This window comes from Ambystoma mexicanum, chromosome 6p (genome assembly GCF_040938575.1).
Source record: "Ambystoma mexicanum isolate Mex_15411 chromosome 6p, UKY_AmexF1_1, whole genome shotgun sequence".
NCBI lineage: Eukaryota > Metazoa > Chordata > Amphibia > Caudata > Ambystomatidae > Ambystoma > Ambystoma mexicanum.
This window is the reverse complement of record NC_090935.1, coordinates 514,161,148-514,182,048: the sequence shown is the minus strand read 5'-3', so window position 1 is coordinate 514,182,048 and position 20,901 is coordinate 514,161,148. Positions and strand designations below refer to the sequence as shown.

The window sequence follows — 20,901 nt, the reverse complement described above, 5'->3', positions numbered from 1 at the left end:
CTGGTATTCCGAAATATCCCTGATCGTGACTTGAGTGCGACTGCCCTCCTTGTGAAGGTCCGCGAGCTCGGCTTCTTTCACAGTGGGGTGTGTGTGGTTTATAGAATGCCAACGCAAGGCAGGCCTGTCCCTGCTTCGTACAAGCACCTGCCACTTGTATCGCAGCCTAGTTCCTCGCATACTGCCATGCATTTTCGAGTAACTGAACGCGCAGTGTGCGCTATTGCTAGCACACAGCTCGAGAGGGCGCTGTGTAGTGTGTACACAGGCTCATACACTCGCCGCAGTGTGTGAAGGGAGCGGTGGTGCGAGCTCGCCCGTGGCAGCAGGGCCGTAGACCGCTAGTGCCAGCGTAACTAGGGCCTGATGGCGAGGGAGGGAGCTGAGGACGTGTACCCACAGGGCAGGCTGGGGAGTATGCACTCGAGGAACCTGTTCGCCACCCCATTAAAACAGAACACATGTCTCCTCCACCTTATGGGTGTGGGATTAATGAACGTTGGCAATCCAGGATTTCCAGTCCTCTCATCAATTATGTTAATGGCGCCGGCCTGTGAATTCCTGCACTGAAGAGCGGAGAAACCGGTTCTGCAAGGAACGTATTTGAAGCCTGTAGCTAGAGCGGACTTTTCACCCAGAGGCCTCCCAGCTAGTATCTTAGAAATGCATGTATGACTTAAACGTGCACGTCGGGGAGGCTATAACGCATTAACATATCAAAATGATCGGCAAGTATTTTTTTTCTTAAGTAAAATCTCACTTGACTAATCACAAATGCTTTCCTGTCTGATACGTTAGTTGAAACCAGAGGCGTCGAAATGTCCTCGCCCTGCGTTTCCAAGCATTAAAAACCCCAATCTTCTATAAATCATGAATGTCTGGGGAGAGTTTCCGATGGGGGCTAGGTATCACCCCCAGTGTGGTTTGGGGAGCTTCACTCGTGACAGCGACGTTTCCAAGGATGCCGGCTTTGCATTTGCGACACCTCTCTTGCTGAACCGGTTTGGGACTCTCTCCACTGCATTCCTTTTTCAAAGCTTGTCTGCCAGCGTGAAGTTCAGGTTCAGGGAGCCTCGCCTCGCTCTTAACTGGCTGTTTGGCATAGCGGTGCCATCGCCTCCCATACATGGAACAAATTGGGGGCCGCCCCAGCCCCTAAGCAAAGCAATGTCTTAAGGCACCTCCCAAGGTAGCCCTTTAGATTTCCTGAGCTTGCAACAAGATGTATTGCCCACTGGTGACATTTCTCGTTTGCAAAGTAGTGGGTGTCCGCCTCTGGTTAGCAACTGCCAGGCAGTAATAGACCCAGACATTTTCTACTGCACTTAGATTGCAATTGGGTACATTTTTTTTTTTTTTAAATGATTCAAACACAAAAGTATAAATATGCTCTTAATAGATATCTCTATTTGGCTTTTTCAATATTTAAAACATTCAACAATATGGCATTACTTTATGCTTATTCGTGCTTACATTTGAGTGATGCAATTAACAGACAAGAGTTCTGCAACTTTTTGAAGAAAATAAACTGTTCATCTGTGCATTCTTTCCCAATTAATTCAATGATTTTTTTCTCCTAGTCCATATATTTATACTTTCTCTAGATTGCCTATTTGTTGGTGTATTTCTCTAATGCACAACGTGTTTCGGGCAACTAACGCCCTTCATCAGGTGCGACCAAATATCTTGATTCAATGTATTGATTTCTGAAATTCAAAAAATACGTATTTCTGATAAAAAAACTTTTGTGCATGTTTTGTCACTATTATTAAGCTAATTTCATAGCTTTCATTCATTGTCGTTTTAATGACCTAATGTACCTGTGACTTCGAAAATCTTCACTTCCTTAAAACCTCTTTCACATGTCAATTTTGGCTTATGGGTAGGCTGTGTGCCTTCTCCATCCCTTAAAGCACTACGGGCAGTTTTACTCAATCTTTTGAAGAAAACGAATAGACATCCATTTTTGAAGGTATTTGTTGTTTCTGTGTGGGCGGGCTTTGTGCCGGGCGCAATCGCTCAAAAGTAGCGTTGTGTCCCAGTCACAAAACCCCTGTTGACTGACATTATAGTAAAGTTACTTGTTCAGCATCCTTTGCATGTGTGGGCTCACCTCTTTGATTTTATAGGGCAGCCGTCTCGTAATTCGTGCACATATGCGGCCCGAGTTAGTTGTTCTGTCCTTTTCCGTTCTGCTTGTCCTATTTTGCTTCTGTGCTTTGTTTCTAACATGTCCTCTCCTTGATGCAGAGTTGGACAATGCTGGTATCGCCTTCCCCTCACTGTGCGTTCCCGTTCCTTCTGTTTGTTTTGATGTGTGTATACAGTCCGTTGTTTCTTACCATGTTTCAAAAGCGTAACTGACTCAGTTGAATTAACGGGCGCCATTTTATAGTGTTTTAGGGAGTTATGGTGATCGCGTTATGTCATGTCAGTTCTTTCTCTTATTGTTAGTCAGGCTGTCACAACAGCTACATACATTTTCCATTTAGCAGTCTTTGTTCTTTTTAGCACATTTATAGGAAGCAGCTTAAATCCCAATCGGCATTCATCCCGTTTGGCAGCATCGAGTTCAGTTTTTCGATCCAATACGTTTCTTTTTGTAACATCATTTTATTAAGGTTACCATCTCTTCTTGATACTTGCATTTGTTCAAGAACGATAAATCTGATCTGTGCGATGTTATGTCTTTGTTTTTTGAAGTGATGTGTTACTGGAGATTTGATGGCTCCTGTCCTAATGTTGGATTTATGTTCCGACCATCTTGTTTTTGCCTTTCTAATTGTCATCATTCCTACGTAATATATTATTGTAGGATGGTGTTGTTCCTTTGTAGACTTCCTGAGAACTTAAAAAAAGATGTTTTAAGGAAGTGAAGATCTACAACTCAGGAAGTCTACAAAGGAACAACACCATGCAACAATTGCAATAATCAAGGGCAATACCATTACCCATCCCCACAAAGGTTATAAGTTAAATCTTCATCACTCTTCTACATATGACTCTAAAAATGTAATATATGGCATAAGATGCCCATGTGGAATATGTTACGTAGGAATGACAATGAGAAAGGCAAAAACAAGATGGTCGGAACATAAATCCAACATTAGAACAGGAGCCATCAAATCTCCAGTAACCCAACTCTTCAAAAAAGAAAGACATAACATCGAACAGATCAGATTGATCATTCTTGAACAAGTGCAAGTATCAAGAAGAGGTGGTAATCTTAATAAAATGCTGTTACAAAAAGGAACGTATTGGATCGAAAAACTGAACTCTATGCAGCCAAACGGGATGAATGCCGATTGGGATTTAAGCTGCTTCCTGTAGATGTGCTAAAAGAAACAAAGACACTGCTAAATGGAAAATGTCTGTAGCTGTTGCTATTCCTTAATATTAGGAGCACATTTGAAATACTGAGACACATGCAGTAAATGGAGTAAAGACACAAAGTGCTGATCAGTACCATCAAGCACGCTACAATAATACATCCACTTAAGCAAAGGGGGAAGTGATAACCCTGCAATATCTGCAACAAAAATGTAAGATGAAGTGTCGACCACCGTGAGGTTGCAAAGAGAAAGGACATTTCAATATGGCTAGCGACCGCCTAACAATGAGAGAAAGAACTGACGCGACATAACGCAATCAACTTAACTCTCTAAACGCTATAAGATGGCGCCCGCTAATTCAACTGAGTAAGTTATGCTTTTGAAACATGGAAAGAAACAACGGACTGTATACATACCATCAAAACAAACAGAAGGAACAGGAACGCACAGTGAGGGGAAGGCGATACCAGCATTGTCGAACTCGGCATTGAGGAGAGGACATGTTAGAAACAAAGCACGGAGAAGCAGAATAGGACGAGCAGAACATAGGACAGAACGACTAACTCGGGGCGTGTAAGCAATGAATTACGAGACGGCTGCCCTGTAAAATCATCAGAGAGGTGAGCCCACACATGCAAAGGATGCTGAACAAGTAACTTCACTATGTCAGTCAACAGGGGTTTTGTGACTGGGACACAGCGCAACTTTTGAGCGACTGTTCCCGGCACAAAACCCGCCCACAGAGAAACAACAAATATCTTCAAAAATGGATGTCTATTTGTTTTCTTTGACAGATTGAGTAAAAAACTGCACGTAGCGCTTTATGGAATGGAGAAGGCACACAGCCTACCCTCAGGCCAAAATTGACATGTGAAAGATGTTTTAAGGAAGTGAAGATCTTCGAAGTCACAGGTACATTAGGTCATTAAAACGACAATGAATGAAAGCTATGAAATTAGCTTAATAGTGACAAAACATGGACAAACGTTTTTTGATCAGAAATACGTATTATTTGAATTTCAGAAATCAACACATTGAATCAAGACATTTGGCTGCACCTGATGAAGGGTGTTAATTGCCCAAAACGGGTTGTGCATTAGAGAAACACACCAACAAATAGGCAATCTGCCTGAAGTTTAGAGAAAGGATACATATATGGACTAAGAGACAAAAATATCATTGAATTGATTGGGAAAGAATGCACAGATGAACAGTTTATTTTCTTCAAAAAGTTGCAGAACTCTGTTAATTGCATCACTAACATTTAACCACTAATGAGCATAAAGTAATGCCATATTGTTGAATGTTTTATGTTTTGAATATTGAAAAAGCCAAATGGAGATATCTATTAAGAGTATATTTATACTTTTGTGTTTGGATCATTTCAAAAAATGTACCCAATTGCAATCTAAGTGTGGTAGAAAATGTCTTTGCATGTATACATGTCCAAAAGTGTGCATGGAGTCGAGGTCATTTTAGCGGAAGTGATCCCACAAATTGTACTGTTAACATTGGATTCTGTAGCCCAGAATCGCACTCTGTCAGCACTGAAGTAATGCAAAAACTCAATGAAAAGTGAAGGTCTCAATTAAAAAAGGTGTGCTCCTCTACATTATTATATCTATTGTCAGTAATAGACCCAGACCCAGGACCCCTACTATTGTGTTGCACTGTAATTTCTTTGGTGAAATTAATACACACGTCCCCACTGATATCTATTAATCTTTTATGGCACGCTTCTGGCATGGAACCTGTGTCGCCCTGCGTTTCTAATTCTTCCCAGGCAAACTGGTTTACTTTTGCATTTTTAAATTGCTCACACAGCCCACGGGCATCGAGGCGCTGTTACAGGAATTTGTTTTTTTAGTTGCGCTATTTATTTATTTTGTTTTTTCTTAGTTGCGTATTTATAATGCGCTTAAATACCCAGAGGTTTCTAAGCGCAGACCCGGGATCGAACCTGTGTTGCTTTGTGTAGTCTTGCTTTCAAGGCGAACACGTTGCCGCTGAGGCTGCTATTCTACCAGGTTGCCCATAGCTTAAGAACCCGGCAATATTTTTAGCAGGTGCTCAGCATACCTAATTATCCAAAACGTGCCAGTTTGTTGGGAGGTGTAATAATACTCATGTAGCAAAATAAATAATTGTGTGTTCTTAAGTGGGGTGGTGGGGGAGATTGCCATTACCTCAGTCAACAGTGGCCCCTTTGGAGAGAAAGAAGTCTCATTAAACGTGCAGTGATTTTAATCAATGACTGGCTTGTTGCTCATATGTTTTATCTTGTTTAGTTACCATATTCGTGTGCAGTATGAGCCCCTGGGTCCCTACACCCATGTCCGCCTTCTTGGAACTTCGCAGGCGCCCCAGCCAGGAAAACACCAAGTGACTGGTTGTGATATTTCAATAGAACTCTCAAAGCAATTCAAATAAATGTGCTCAACCCACTGAGCTGTCTTACCCGCTCCCAATACGAAAACAAAACTGTTACCCGGGAAACCTTACCCCCCACATAATAGAGCTCCTAGGACATATGTCTGCTAATACTGAGGGATTGGTCCCTTTCAGTGCACAGTGGCCATAATGCTTTAGTTCAGGCTAATCTCTTATTACTCGTATCATTTTTTTCACAAAGATGCTGTACATCGTACGTATTCCCATACCATGACCCCCTAACTGTAGTCAGTACTTTATCAATTTCACAGCATGTGGAGGGTCACTTGTCCTTGCCAGGGTCTGAACCTGCTACTTGTAGGTCCCAAACCCATATTGCTGCACCAATCATCCAACCAACTGAGCTATCTCCGTTCTTTAAAGCTTACATGTCATTCTGTATGGCAAATATTAGTCGTGCTGCTCACATATTTCTCAACTTAGTTACACCCAGACCGTTCATACTGACATCAGAATGCTGCAGGGTCCCCTGACACATTCTGGCATGTTGCCCACATAGTGGGCATTAGCATCACTCTGGGGTGGCTGTTTTGTCCCTGGACACCTACCACTTGCAAGTGCTATCTAGCTTCTGCTCCCTACTTTTTCAGGCTAAATGATCTGATCTTCATCTGTGTCCCGAGGGAACTACTTATTTCTGGCATCCTTGGGTGGGCTCCACCCTGGCAAGTTACTAACTTTTCAGTTAGTGGCCACATGCCATAGCTTGATTGGCTGGAATTGGTAGCATGGAAGGAGGTACAAACAGAAATGTGCCCAAGACCAGCGTTTCTCAAGCTACTCGCCCACCGAACACAAATGTTCTGCATGTAGCTGTGTTTTGATGGTACCCTTTGTATTGCACTAACAATCTATATTTCCTGGAGTGCTCTGGCTCCCACTGCCCAATGAGAAGCTTCAATGCTATATCTTCAGCTTTCCTAGGGGCACCTTATTTAAGTATTGTGTTTTTATCAGCTTGTAAAAGTCCCAAGCGTTCAATCACATCCTCACTGCCCTCCACGCATAGCTAAATATATCCATGCTACCATCATTTCCTCCTTCTTTACGGTCGCCAAAATCTCCTTGGGCTAAGCTGTCCTCAAGCAAGTGAAGAAGTCCTTTGTTACCGGTGGCCGACAAACGGCCGTGTCCTACTGCCCCGCATGACCTCCGTTGTGCCCGACAGCCCTACTGCAGCAAGAGAGGTTGGTGACCCCCAAGATCGCTGCAGGTGCAGAGGGGCCCTCCCAGATTCTTTTGAAGTCTCCCTGGTGGCCCCAACTCCTTATGCAGCCACTTGTTTCCGCGTGAGTTGTATGCAGAAAACCTTACCAAGATCTTTCAGCTTTTTCCTTGTGCTGTGTGTTACTGTGTCGGACCTGCCAATGAGCCTCTTCATTTGCAATGTATCCTTCAACCTGTGATGGCACATACCACATAAAATCAGATGTCCTAACGTTCGTCGTCCTTCCCGTGCGACTTCTCACAACTCTTACCCTGCAACATTGTGTATCGGCGCATAGGCAACTAAAAACCTGTCTGGGTCCTGCCGTTCTCCTACTAGCAAAGTATGCCATTCAACTTCTGTAAGGGACAGTCTTTGTAATGCGGACACACTCTCTAATCTATGAAATGCTGCCTCGCTGTATGAAAGATTGCGGTGTAGTAATTACCCATTTGCTGCCCAGTTACTGCCCAAATGCCCTTCGATGGGCTTGTACCCATGTAATTAAATTGGACCAAAGAAGCTTGCGTGCTGCACCCGTGGGGTTTGGACCGCTGCAACCACCCTCCCTGCCATCTGCAATATGTCCATGACTGGTGCAGTGCCTGCGATGGCGTGAAAAAAACGTACCCCCAGCCAATGGTCTGGAACCACATAGAAACCACCATTTGCCTAGCGACCGTAAATGCACATAGTAAGGGCCGATAATATTACCGCACATCTGGTGCAAAAGTCGCCATCTTCATATGCCGCGATGCCTGTACCGAACGCATGCCGGGCGCAAAAAGAGCCCTAGCCAAGGGGCCATAGTCAAACGCCAATATCTTGCACAGCAACAGCCTGGACTGTACATTCCATTTGCCTGCCCATGTACTCTGATAAATCCCCCACCTAGTCCTCCCTGCAGTCTGTATTGCAATCACGCAACCAGTGCATGCGGGGCGTGAAACACAAATTATCCCCAGCCCATGACCGAGCGGCAATGGTTAAACCGTTTTCCCAGTAAAGAAAACCAAGCCTAAATGTATATACTGCCAACCAATGCATCAAGGCCACCGAGCTGTCCCTCAAAGGAAGCGCACCCTGACCCTGTCAAGGCGAGCTCCCCTTAGGTTGCCGGTGGTGCGCCGCCTATCTAAAGGGGATAGCGGGAGAAAACTGTCCCTAATATCCAATGACACACTGAGTTATGCAAAGTTAAAAAATCTAAAAGGGGTGATCTCAGACAAGTGTACTTATTCAATCCTGTCTGATATGTGTTCTCAAGATGCGTGTCTAGAGGAATTTCACATCTGTTTATTATCCATCTAGGTAGCAGGGTCGAGGGACATCTATCTATAGGCCACTCCTGGATGTTAACAAACCAGGCATCCCATTAGCGGGAACACAAATACAATTGTGCTCACAGAATCATGTTTACTGAAATGGGTGTTAGCGAAGTATAACCAGTGTATCCTAACACAACTTTGTTCATATCACCAAAATCTGAATGGGTCGAGCGGTTTCGATGACTATTGCTGACATCTTCTTCAGGACCTGGTTATTCACGAATCGGCATATTTCTGTAAGAAATCCGCAACTCTGGATTGGGTGAGCACCTCTGTCCCCTATAGGGAGGAAGGGGAAAGCAATAGGTCTCCCCCTACCGCTGTACAGATGTACTAAAACTGTCAGAGGTGCGACTGTGGTCATTTTATCCAAGCAATGGTTGTCATAATCAGGAGACACCGAATCTGCCATCAATATTGGCTGGCAAAGAGAAGGGAGTGCGGGGGAAGATTAGGAAAAGGGTCACACTCTAGTGGCATATAAAACGCTATAGTAGTAAACATTACATGTGAAGCACTGCAAACCACACTTACCTCAAAAAACAAAACATGGGTGTTCTGAGGATAGGAAGTGAAAAAATGCGGCGTTTGATTGCTTCTCGCCTGTCTTGCTTAGTTCCAAGTCCAAGCCTGGTTCTCTCAATGTTAAAGCCAGAGCGGAGGAATGTCCAGTAACAAGACACCGCTCAGAAATTCAAATCGGAACTAGCGCGTTATTGCTTCCTGCTTACCTGTACTCTGTCGCAGTTTACTAGCCATCGATGCCGCAGGGACAGACGCGGAAGAAGTTGCCTCTGTTACGCGGCAAGAGGGTAGGGATGTCATTGGAAGCTGGTAGGAAGACGGTTTCTGTTGTAATGTCTCCCTATGCTCCTTGAGTGTGGCGATGTCAGTGTAGAGTACACTCTACACTGACATCGCCACACTCGGGGAGCAGTTGGAGACCACGCCATCCCCACCAGTGATCCGCTCGGAGACCGTGGCACCAGAAAATGTACTGGCGGGCTCCCCAAATGGCTGCAGCTCACCAACACCAGACCCTGGGGCTGTGTCTATTCAATGCCTGCCCCAGCTGCGTTTGGTGTCCAGGTCACAACAAACGAAATGTCACCTAGCTAGCCAAGAACAACCTCAGACCTCCGCAAACCTTTAATCTTCAGGCAATGGTCCCAAAGGTCACTTGCACTCTCCACGCTCCGCCTCCCTCCCCCCCCCCCTCCCCACTACAGCCACCGGAAATCTGCCACTTGAACTGCAATGGGCCACCGCTGATACTGACACCAGCACTCGGTACTGGTCCCAAAGGCACTGGGCACACTCCAGGCCCCTACTGCAGACTGCCAGGCAACTCTCTACTGGACTTCAACTCCCCACGGGACCCTCCCATGCAGTCCCCAGCTCCAACTGTCCTAGGAGCCACCTTCCTCTCCTTCAGCACCACCCGGCCTGCTGAAAAATAACTCTGGTCCGGACACCCAGAGTTGCAACTGGTGTCTAACACCAGGACGTGACAAACTGCTGCCCCCTCCACGACAGGATCCCATCCTCGTCGCCAGTGAAATAATGTGGTCGGTCGCACAGAACGGACATCTGGGTCAGCAGGTGGGTTTATTGAGTAAGATCGTTCACAGAAACACCGACACGTCCTTCATTGCCTGCTCACCTTCTCCAATTGTGCCACTTAGAACACACATTCAGATAACAACACTGACACTCCATAGTGACACCACAAAATAGTGTGCACTCTACACTGACATCACCACACTCAGGGAGCAGAGGGAGACATACATTACAACAGTTTCCATTTTATCAAGAGTTCAGCATGAGGCTATAGTGAGTCATCCAGTGGCAGATTGCAGTGAGTCTGTTAGTCGGATCTAGGAGTGAAAGCAGAAAAAGATTTCTGTCCTCCACAAAGAGGTGATCGTGAAGCGAAAGGACGGTAAGTCCTCTTAGGGCAGAGGTATACACAGGGAAGGGAAACGGCCAGGACTGATCCTTGGTGGATAATTAATACTGGGCATCACGGCTGAAGTGAACATGAGTGATATGACGTTGCTAGGCTGGCTTTCATTGGTGCAGCCAGTTTGCATGTACTTTATTACTGTGTCGTGACAGTGTCACTGGCAGGATTAAGTTCTTTTATGGTGATAATGGCATCTATTGGTGCTGTCAGCGTGGGGATGTATAGGCACGGTAAGCATGCAAGTTACCAACGATGCACAAGAGCTGTCCCCCCCCCCCTCCCAAAACATTTAAGCATGCACATACTGCTTTATACTAGCATAATGGGCAAAGGGGTCCTGAAAATGTTTTGGGGGTGGGAGGGGCAGCTCTTGTGCATCGTTGGTAACTTGCATGTGCTCCATACAAACTTCATTGAAATCTTTGTGGCTTTTTACCAAATTGTTCAGTATGCTAGAAAATGCAACATTTTGAAAACTATATTTTAAAAATTGGCCGGGGTAGGTTCGGGGTCCCCCGCTAAGCTCAGTACTTTATTTATTAAATTCGAGTCAAGCATTTACACCCTCCTCCAATCATATTCAACAGCCGCCACTAGTGACAGGTCAAGGCCGTGTCTACCGTTTGCCTGTGTGGACTGGAAGGCAAGTTCGTTCATTCTGATTACAGTAAAAATGTTTCCTGCCGTTGTGAACGTCCTGGCTGTTTCAGAGTATGGTGAAATCCCCTTCCCGTATTTCCTCTGCCTTTTTTTATGGGTGTGAAAAGAAAGTCCTAGGTACACAGGCACACACTCCCTTCCTCACCAGAACACGTTTGGTGCCTTGCCTGCTGGGCGGGCGTGCGTCATGTGTGCCCGGCCATTATGAGTGAGTCGCTGTAATCTTTGAGGTTAATCGTCTGCCATAAGTCTGTACATTGTGGCTGTAAAGTGTACACATTGCGTTAGCTCCGCCTTCCAGGAAATCGCTATTTTGAAAATGGTGTGCCAGTGGACGTCCTCTTGCAACAACCTCGAATCTTAGTATGATCATTGGGCAACTCTCCTCAACACCGATTTCTAAAAGTAGAGTTCAGATTTGTAAAAGGTAACTACATTTATTGGAGTTATTTACTGTGTTCCATGACTGCGGACAGGCGCTTTCACCTGTGTTCCGCTACCTGCAAACTCCTTGTTCTCCACTATAGGGTTGGGCTGTATGTGTGTTTCATTTTTTATTTTTTGTAATGTTTTGTTTACACTCATGGTACTAGGGGTGGTGGGACTATTAAAAACCGGGGGATTGTGAGGCAGAACATGTGAACTAAAGGGGACCTGCCAACGCCAGGCAGTTCTGGGCAAACTAGTTTGAAGAGTAAAAAATTGTCAAATGCCAAAATGTGTGGTTCTATGTCCGTATACATTGAGTCAGCTGGAAAGGTGTGAGGTCGCTCGGGTGCATAAAGTTGCCCTCTGCAGGGTGGGCATCTGCATCCTCCCCAGGGACCTGGAACACGCCTCACTGACTTACCTGGGCGTAGATGGCCTGTGCCGGGCACTTGGGGCAAGTCCACTTTTTCTGTGTCCAGAGTTCTTGCAATGGACATATGATGATTGTTTATTTATATAGCGCCTATACACAAGTGCTTCAAGGCTAGGGAGGGAACAAGGGGAAACAACTATGACATTCCGACAAGCCAGGCCACAGAAACTGGGTGAAAACGGGTGGGTTGCAGTGGAAGATGTTCACCTCCTAACTTCATGCCCCCCAAAAGTGTCATGTGAATATTTGCAGTTCGCTTTATCATTTTATTTTGATTGGCTTTGTGTCTCCATGGTCTTTTGCAGCTCCTTTTCCATCATTCTTTTCGTTCTACTCTCCTTCTCATCCCCTTCGTTCCCAGAATCTGTTTCTTCTCTGTTCCTAAACCATTTCTTTCCGTTCCTTTTGCTCTTCTCACCTCTAAACATTGGAACTCCCCCCTCTCTCTCTCTCTATTCCTTCCCTTTGTACTTTTCAATCTAATGTTCAAGTTTTCTGCTTGCTTCATCTTTGTTTCATCCTTCCTCTCTCCCCTCTTCTGGTTTTCATCTGTATCTTTCACTCACTCTGTACTTTTTATTTTACATTTTTTTTTTTAATTATTCTGTACTAGTGCTATACATGCAATGCAACACATTTTGGCTAGTCGCCCAAGAATATTTGTTTGTCACCTTGAAGTTCCTTTTTGGATGATGGACTTCATTTTTTAAAAAACAATTTTTTTAAGAATGTCTATTTCTAACCGCTCTATGGGACTTCTGTTCTTCTCTTCGTGGTTTTGGGGGCTATTGTTTGGAAGTAGACCTCTTAGTCACTTTGCAAACCTGCCCCCACCCACCCACGTCCATAGAATGACGGTCTGTGGTGGTCTGCGCATGACATTTCTTTCTTGGTAGATCCATGTACACCTGCTAGAAGACGAGCATAAACTGTTATGTTTCACCCTGCTTAGTCTTATTGTTGTCTTTACCAGGCCTAGTCTATATGTGCTTCTAAACCTGATTCTGCCCACTGAGGAACACGACTCATCCCAATTGGGTTGGACACAAAGATAGTTTTGCAAAAACATTGGCCCAGGTGATGTTTCCACCTCAAAGGCATTGGCTCTGTGAGTGGGGAGTTTTTTCTCCACTTCTTGCTGCTGAACTCTGCATTCCTCCTTTTCTTTTTCGTTTATTTTCGACCAGACTCCACAGGAATTCTTGGAGAATGAATGCTATATTTTCTCAAACTCCATAATCTCCGTTTGAAGGGGAGTGTGTGAACACATGGCACGTTGTCGAAAGCTGCGGATTGAGGTGTGCCATGGCTGTCTGCAATCTCTGGCCCCCACAGCCCGCCTGCATCTTCCCAGCTCGCCGGTCTAATCTCAGCAAAAAGCCTCACGCAGGGCTGGACTCTTCCCCCTCCCCCCCCCTCCACCAGAACCTTCCATCTGAAACCAGGGACAATTAAGACAACCCTTCCTTTCCCATTTACGACTTCTTTGTCACCCCTTTTTATTCATCGCAATATCCAACCCACTCCATCAAAACAAACCAATCCACTTATGCAAAATGTATATTTTTCCTTTTTTTGTTTACCTTCATGAAATATTTTCCAGGTGCAGCAGTTTCCTGGTGCAACAATCTTCCACTGACTCTTTGGCAATTTGCCGACTTCCTAGGGTTCGGTAGATTACTGAAGGCCTGGCGAGAGTCCCAAGTTGTAATGTTTTACCTGTATCCAGTGCTGAAAGTTGGGTATGATGGGCCACTCATTACTCCTGTTCGCACGGCTTTGGGCTTTAATTGTATGTGATGCTGTATTGAACAGGCCTCTTAAAACCATCGCTAGTCAGCGAGTTGGGCGCATTGCTTGGAGCTCTGTCTGCAGCCTTCAGGCCCCAGTCAGCCTGACCCCCCACCTCATGCTCCAGATGTTAGTACGATTGATTTGGGGTATAATAAAGCATATTAATGTCAGGCCTTACATCTGGCGGAATGCATTAAGAAACACGATCAAGATAAGTATTATTATGAATTTTGTAGATGCCTGCTAGGCCAGGTTTGTGCAGGTCAACCCACGGTTGAAACTACAGACTATCTCCAAACGAGAGACCCTTGAAATGGGCGAGCGGAAACCAATCCTATGGGACTGTAGCATGGTCGCTCTGGACTAGGGGAATGCAGAAAAGCATGATGAAGCCCCTCCCCCTCCCTCTCTCTCTGGGTCTAGTCTGTTTTCTTTTCTATTTTCCCTTGCGCCTGTCCTTGCTGGCTAGAACCACCTTTTCTATTTCAGACTAGTTTTTCTAGCCCAGTGTAAAGGAATGAAGGACCCAGAAATGAATAGCAGATGGGATTGACCTTGGGAGATGTAGTCCACATACCTCCATAACGGAGTGCTTTGGGGGCGGAGGAGAAAACCCTCTATCGGGCTGCAGAATCCTTGTGTTCTGGAGCACTGAAAGATTTAGCATGATCAGTTTCGTTTCGTTTGGCGCTTTGAACTGCGTTTTATAGGCGAGTGTGCTGCTCCAAGACTTGCTTTCCATACACAGGCCATTTTTTTGCCTAGGATGCCCGCCCTGTGTTTACCATGACCAGGGGAACCCTCCTCCTCCCTTTCCTAGTTGTTGGTTCTATGTGTACACCCACGCCTCGGTTCATCAGCAGTTAGTGCAATTTGGGGGCCCAGCTCCTTCTGGCATTCAGGAAACCTGTATAAATGAACCCATGTTAATGTGTAAATCACACGGCTTTCCTTTTGGCTTACTGCCCAAAACACCCAGACTCGCTTATAGTGGAAAAGGTTGCTTTAATGTGATGGGCCAAAGCTTACACATAACCGCTTACCTGGCTCCCATGGCCTTACAGACTAACAAAATATTTTAACAACCAATTAATAATTAAACACTTTCATTTTTCCCAACAAATAAGTAATTAAATAGTTCCACTTCCTCCCTAACTATCCCTTGGTCCCTACCACCTCCTTACCACTACTCGAGGCGTGCCGCTTTCTCCCCTGGGGCCATGCCCCTCCAGGTTCAATACCTGTTCCCCCGGGGTAGCCCGTTTGTGCAAACAGCACCCCCCCCCCACCCCCCTATTTTGCTTCCCCCCCCCACATCTAAAGGGGCCATTTCCCCCCCAGCAACAGAAAAACCCTCCACAGAGGTGTTCTTTCTGCCCCACCATTTCTTTCTACTTCCAACTCTTTACTATCTCTTCCACCTGCAAGGACAAATCCGCCAGATAATAACTATTCCCGAACTGACAAATGGACACCATCCTCTCTGAAGGTCAGGAAGCCTTTATAAACTATTTCTTTGTGTTCCAAAAATCTACCGCCGCTGAGGCACCACATTTTACCAACTCTCTATTTATTCCCTTCCTTGCCCTCTCCATTGCTCCCTCACTTCCCTGCAAACTCTCAGCGGCAACAACTTAATCCAAACTACACATACTTGGGGCCACATTTCCCGGATCCATACCCAAACCCTTTTCATTTTTCTAAGAAGAGCCACACCTGTATCTCTTACCAGGTCCTTTTCCCCTGCATGAATGATTACCCACTCTGGAGAACCATAGTGTTACCTAACCCTGCCAACATAGGTATCAGTTGATCCCAGCAAAGCCCCCTAAACCGGACCATCTAGCCAATGCCACTTTGTAGCTACAACCCAATTACCTGCCAAAGACCCTTTTCTCTACCTTCTTCCCCGCCCACTTAACAATAGAGTGGCCCACAAAAACTGCAGCATCTCCCCCGACCTCCGCGCGGCATCTGAAAAAGAAATTGAAATGTCACTTTCCATTCACGACCACCACACCACATTCCACCCTCCCCTAGACTCCTGACCATATTCCAACAGCCCCTTTACACAAGCCCTAATATACCCTTTGTACTTCCCAGACCTCCACCATCCTAAAGTCTTCACCTTAATAACCGATGAGCCCAACCCGCTACCTTCAGGTGCCTTACCCATCCTAAATGAGTTCCACACTCCCTTTCCCCCACTGCTACTAACCCCTTCCTCAAGCAAACCATCCTCACCTGTCCATGTCCTTATTCCCACTACAAAAACACCCCGGTCCCCTCCTACCTGTCCCTCTATACTTCGCACCTTTAACACTCATCCTTTAAAAAATGCACCTACTGCCACTTAAACTCCCTTTCTCCTCTATCCTACTACCCACCCTTGCCACCCACCTTCCTTCACCTTCCTACTATGTCCCTGTTTTGCCCCCCCCTGCACTCGGGGCCCACGTGCAGGCCCCTTTCTTCATTACTCCTCTCCACCAATGCACCAGGGGCCAAACCTGCGCCCCCGTCCATGCAGTCCAATCCATATAACTTACTCTTCCAGCACCTTGCGTCTGAAGCCCCATTTTTCCCACCTGCACCAGGGGCCCTAGTGCACCCCGTCCATGCAGTCACCTCTCTTCGTTCCTCCCGTGCTGTGCATACTCAATTCCCACCCTAACCTGTGCCCTTTCACCTGCAAATCGGGGCTACTACCACACACTCGAAGTTGCGATATCCTCTTAACCCCAGTCAGTCTCTCCGTATTTACTCAGTGCCACTAATAACCCTCTCCCGTCCCCCTGAAGCTTGCTCACCTTGTCGTGCGGCAAGAGTGAGGGTTTCACCACCATTGTCCGTGCCGTCCCACCGACGGTCACCCCCCCCTTAACATTTTCACAGTTACATCCCCCTGTGATGCTGGAAATGCATCAGAGGGACAGGGCCTCTGAACCCCTGTCCTTTACTGCTTTTTATCGTGTGTTCTGTCATGTTTTCTGCCCAGGAGTCCATGTGGGACTCCTGGCAGTGTAGCTCTCTTTTGGTTTGGTGAACAGACCCATGGGATACCCTTATGGCACCCATGGGTAGGGGTACAACCCTGTGCCCCTAGTGTATGTTTTTGGGCACCTGTGGGTGGCCCACAGAGCAGGGTATGGGCTGGTGGCAGCTCCATGCTGAATTTGACAGGTGCTCTGGGTGTCCTCCATTTTGGGATACCCAGGCCCTGCCATTGGGATCAGTTGATTCCTGATAGGAAACAAGATGGCCCCTGTGGCCTCTTGCTCTCTATTGCCTGTTACCTTGTTTTCCCAAAGTCCTGGGAAGCCCTGACTCTGTCCCTTCCCCCTGACTGGCTGTTGGGTGGAAGTTCCATATATGGTGTTGTGAAGGCCCAGCTAGACTGACTGGAGCCTTCCCAGTGACTGTATGTTGTGGGTACCTCCTGTGGGTGGGACATGGGTGAATGGAGTGTGTGACCAACATACACTCCTTGTTGTGGTTGTCTGGTTTCTGGCATGAGAGACAAAGACTGAGACAGCCCTGCCCGAAACTGGCCTGAATGCAGTGTGTAGTGTTGAATGGCTGGGTACTTGTCCCAATCCACATTCCTTGTTGTGAGTGTCTGAAAGGGAGGAGTGTGGCCTGAATGCACTGTGTGCCTGATTGGCTGACTGACTGCATGAATGCCCTTCTGTATGATTGGCTGCTGAGTGTGTGCCAGCAGTGTGGATGAGAGACAGAATGGTATATCTGGGGACCTCTCAACACTGGTAATAGGTTCAGGGAACGTTCAGAAGCGTTCAGAAGCGTTCTGGAGCTGAGTCTCCACTCTAAGAGTAACTGGAACTGCTGATCCTCGACATCCAGCTGGAAGAAGACTTGCTGTGGCATTTGCTTCGACCGATCCGAAGGCTGCCGAAATCGTCGATGACTGACCCGAGAGAGGACCTGGTAAGGCGCCCTCTTCCCGTGCTCCGAGGGACCATCGAGCACCGCTCCATCTTTGCCGAAGCATCCTGGAAGACAGACCCTCGAAAGGCTGCCGACCCGAGACGGGACCGCCGAGGAGATCGAAGTGAAGCACCCGGACATCGCCGCCGTCGAAGTCCATTGCCGTCGACCAGGGTTCGCAGGTTTGTGTAACCGCTGGAGGCCCGTCGAAGTTGTGTTGCCCAGCCGTGGCGACCACTTGACGCCGTGCCTCCGACGACCGGAGCCGTCCGCTCCTTTGCCTAAGAACATTCGAATCGAAGGACTCCCTCGTCCGCACCGTCGACCGCTTTATCCTGCCGGAGAAAGTCGAGGACGACCAACGCGCCGACGAGAAACCTGCCGGTGGGTTTCCCGCCACCCGAAGACCACAAAGACTCGAACGACTCGACGCCCTTGCTGGGCCTCCGTCTCCACAATCTTTGCGGTCCAGAACTATTGTCACCGAGGTGCCCCGCACGCCTCTGCCTTGCAGGACGCCGACGCTCCGACGCCGACGAGCACCGCTCGGACGAAGGTGCTGCCTAATCGACGCCGTTCTACCCTGTTTGTCGACGGACGTTCGACGCCCCGTGTCTCCCGCTTGAAAGGGAAGGCATTCAAGAAGGGCCGTTGATTCCCCGTCGCCGAGTTCCTCGACGCTTCTCGATGCCTCGCGACGATCCGTGACTCCTGCTTGAAAGGGGGTCGCTCAAGAAGGATCTGTCGACTACTCTTCGAAGTACTCGACTCCACCAGGTACATTGGGGGGGTAAAAACATTATAGGAGGGAATAAGACTTGCAGAACAATATATGGACTGGGCTTGTGCTATATCTTTATTTTACAGGTTGCCCAGGTGGGGGGGATCTCCACACAGAACTGTGTCTAGTGATGGGGGCCAGTATTCTGCCTATTGCTCAACCATCTTATTTTCTCTCCTCTCTCTATTGCTGGTTTCACTCTATTGATCTGTGTGACATTGTTACAGTATTGTTGATGCACTTTAATGAGATCTAATACAAAGGGTGGTACCACTTTAGAATTGTATATATTTGCCATTGTTGATTTTCCTAAGTACAAAGTGAGTTATTATGATAAGTGTACATAACCTTGAAACGGTGTTCTAACCAATACAGTGTGTGGACATTCCTTTGTGGGGGCTTGGGGACTACACTGTACTTAAGAACCAGCCTGCATCACCTCCTGAGAAGCTAGGCCTTGATTGCTCGACCATTGCTACCGTACTAGAGAATCTTGGCTGGGGTCCTCTGTGCCTCTCTTCTACCATATAGAGAGCAGAAGTACAGACACCCCCCACCGGTCTTCTTTACAGCTGGTGGCAGCGGTGGGATGCTTATGGTTTTAAGAATCAGTGTATAACCGTGCCACTTAAAAACGATATCCGCACTTTATTAAATTAAGGTTTAGTTGTGTACAAGATAACTGCATTACAAACAATGGAGTCTATTGCAAATGGCAAATTGACTCGGATGAGCTTGGAGGCTTGGATTAGACTTTGTGGATAAGTCTAGGGCTGAGCTGATAGCTGCCCTGGTGGACTACCAGACTGATGGTGAAACTCTTGATGAGGGGGGGAATGCAACCAATGAGGACTCTGCCCCTGGGGTTTCTGCTGAATCTGTTTCTGGGAATGCCGCCATTCCTGCTGCCTCTGTTCCAAACCCCAGCAATTCCTTGGAGCTTGAGTTATTAAGGATGAAATTGGCCTTTAATACCGCAAGTTGGAAATAGATGCTGAACTTAAGAAAGAGGAGTTGGCTCAACAAGTGGAGCTCAAGAATAGGGATCTTGAAATCAGAAATAAGGACCTTGAACTCAAGAGCCAGGACACTGAATGTCAGAGAATCCAGCTAGAGAAAGCTAGAGTGGAGACTTCAGTTAAAACCAGTGAGTGTAAGGTCCCCAGCCACCAAGTTTATGAAAGATTTGGTTGGTGTATTTGTGGAGGGTTCAGATATCCTCCAATGGATTGAAGCGTTTGAAATGGCTTGTGCGATTCATGATGTTGATAAAAGAGATTTGGCTAAGTGTTTGTTAAGCAGAGTGCCTCAAACTGGATATGACTGTATTCTGAAGCTGAGTGTGGAAGAAAGGGGTCAGTATGAGTGTATGAAGTCTGCTTTGATTGCCAAGTTTGGCAAGACACCTACCCAATACCTTAGAAGGTTCAGGGATTTTAAGAAAAGAGAGAATGTGTCTTGGGTTGACTGGGTGAGTGCTGCACACATGAACATGATGGGGTGGATCGATGGATACAAGGTTAAGACTTTTGTTGAATTGTCCCACCTCTTGCTTTTTGAGCATTTCTCTGAAGCCTGTTCACCAGAGCTGCGTCAGTATGTGGCTGACCAGAACATTTTGGAACCCTTTAAGCTGGCTAGGTTGGCTGACAAGTGGGTCTCCCACCGGGTGTCCCCTAAGGACTCCAGTGGGAAGGACAAGAACAAAGAAAAAGGGGCCCTCTCAGAAAGCTGAGGAGTCCCACAAGCAGTCAGTCGGGTAAACCTAAACCTTCCTCTCCCAAGACCCAAAAATCTAGTGGGGATAAGTCATCTGTGGGTGGGAATAAGAGTAGTGGTCCACCTGCTGCGAAGCAGGCTCCCAGTGGTTCCAGTACCGTACCCCGCACTCCTGGCGCTTGTTGGGACTGTGGGGCTCTGGATCACAAAAGGGGTGACTCCAAGTGTAAAGGTAGGGCACTTGGAGTACAGGCTGTCAGCCTGACCTACCCTTACCCCGTGTCTGAGGTGGAGGCCACTGTCCTCCCCTCCTCTACCGGGATCACGTTTGGTGCTCCGGTAGAGATTTCCTTAGTGTCCCTTGGGGCCTGGGACCAGTATGCAGAAGTACTGGCGACTATCCCACAGAACACCCGTAGGTTTTTGAGAAGTGTCCTCTTGAATGGCCAGCCTTCTACTGGTTTGAGAGACACTGGGGCAAGCATGACAGTGGTGGACAGGACCCTGCTCAAGCCAGAGGACTATGTAGGTGCTCCTGCGAACCACCAGGTTAGCTGGTGGGCCTCCCAAATTATCACCTGTAGCCTTAGTCACACTCATGATTGGAGACAAGACAGCAAAGCTTCCTGTCCTGGTTCAGGACAATGTCCCTGCTAACATTCTGTTAGGAAATGATCTAGTAGAGTTGGGGTTGATCTTGGATGGTCTTCCCATGACTACTGCTGCAGTCACTAGGTCACAGGTGACACCGGGTCTGGCTGTGGGTCAGGTACCCGAGCCAAAGGTGAGGCCGAAGTCAAGAAGAAGGAAGACCAAGAAGGCCACCTCTGTGGAGGGAACGCCTTCTCTTCCT

The 20,901-nt window shown here is 47.0% G+C and overlaps 1 protein-coding gene across 2 annotated transcripts in view; it reads left to right on the top strand.

The window, feature by feature from the left end:
* ELOVL7 (ELOVL fatty acid elongase 7) overlaps positions 1–20,901 on the top strand; it is a 186,400-nt gene that overhangs the window by 639 nt on the left and 164,860 nt on the right. The window lies entirely within an intron of this gene.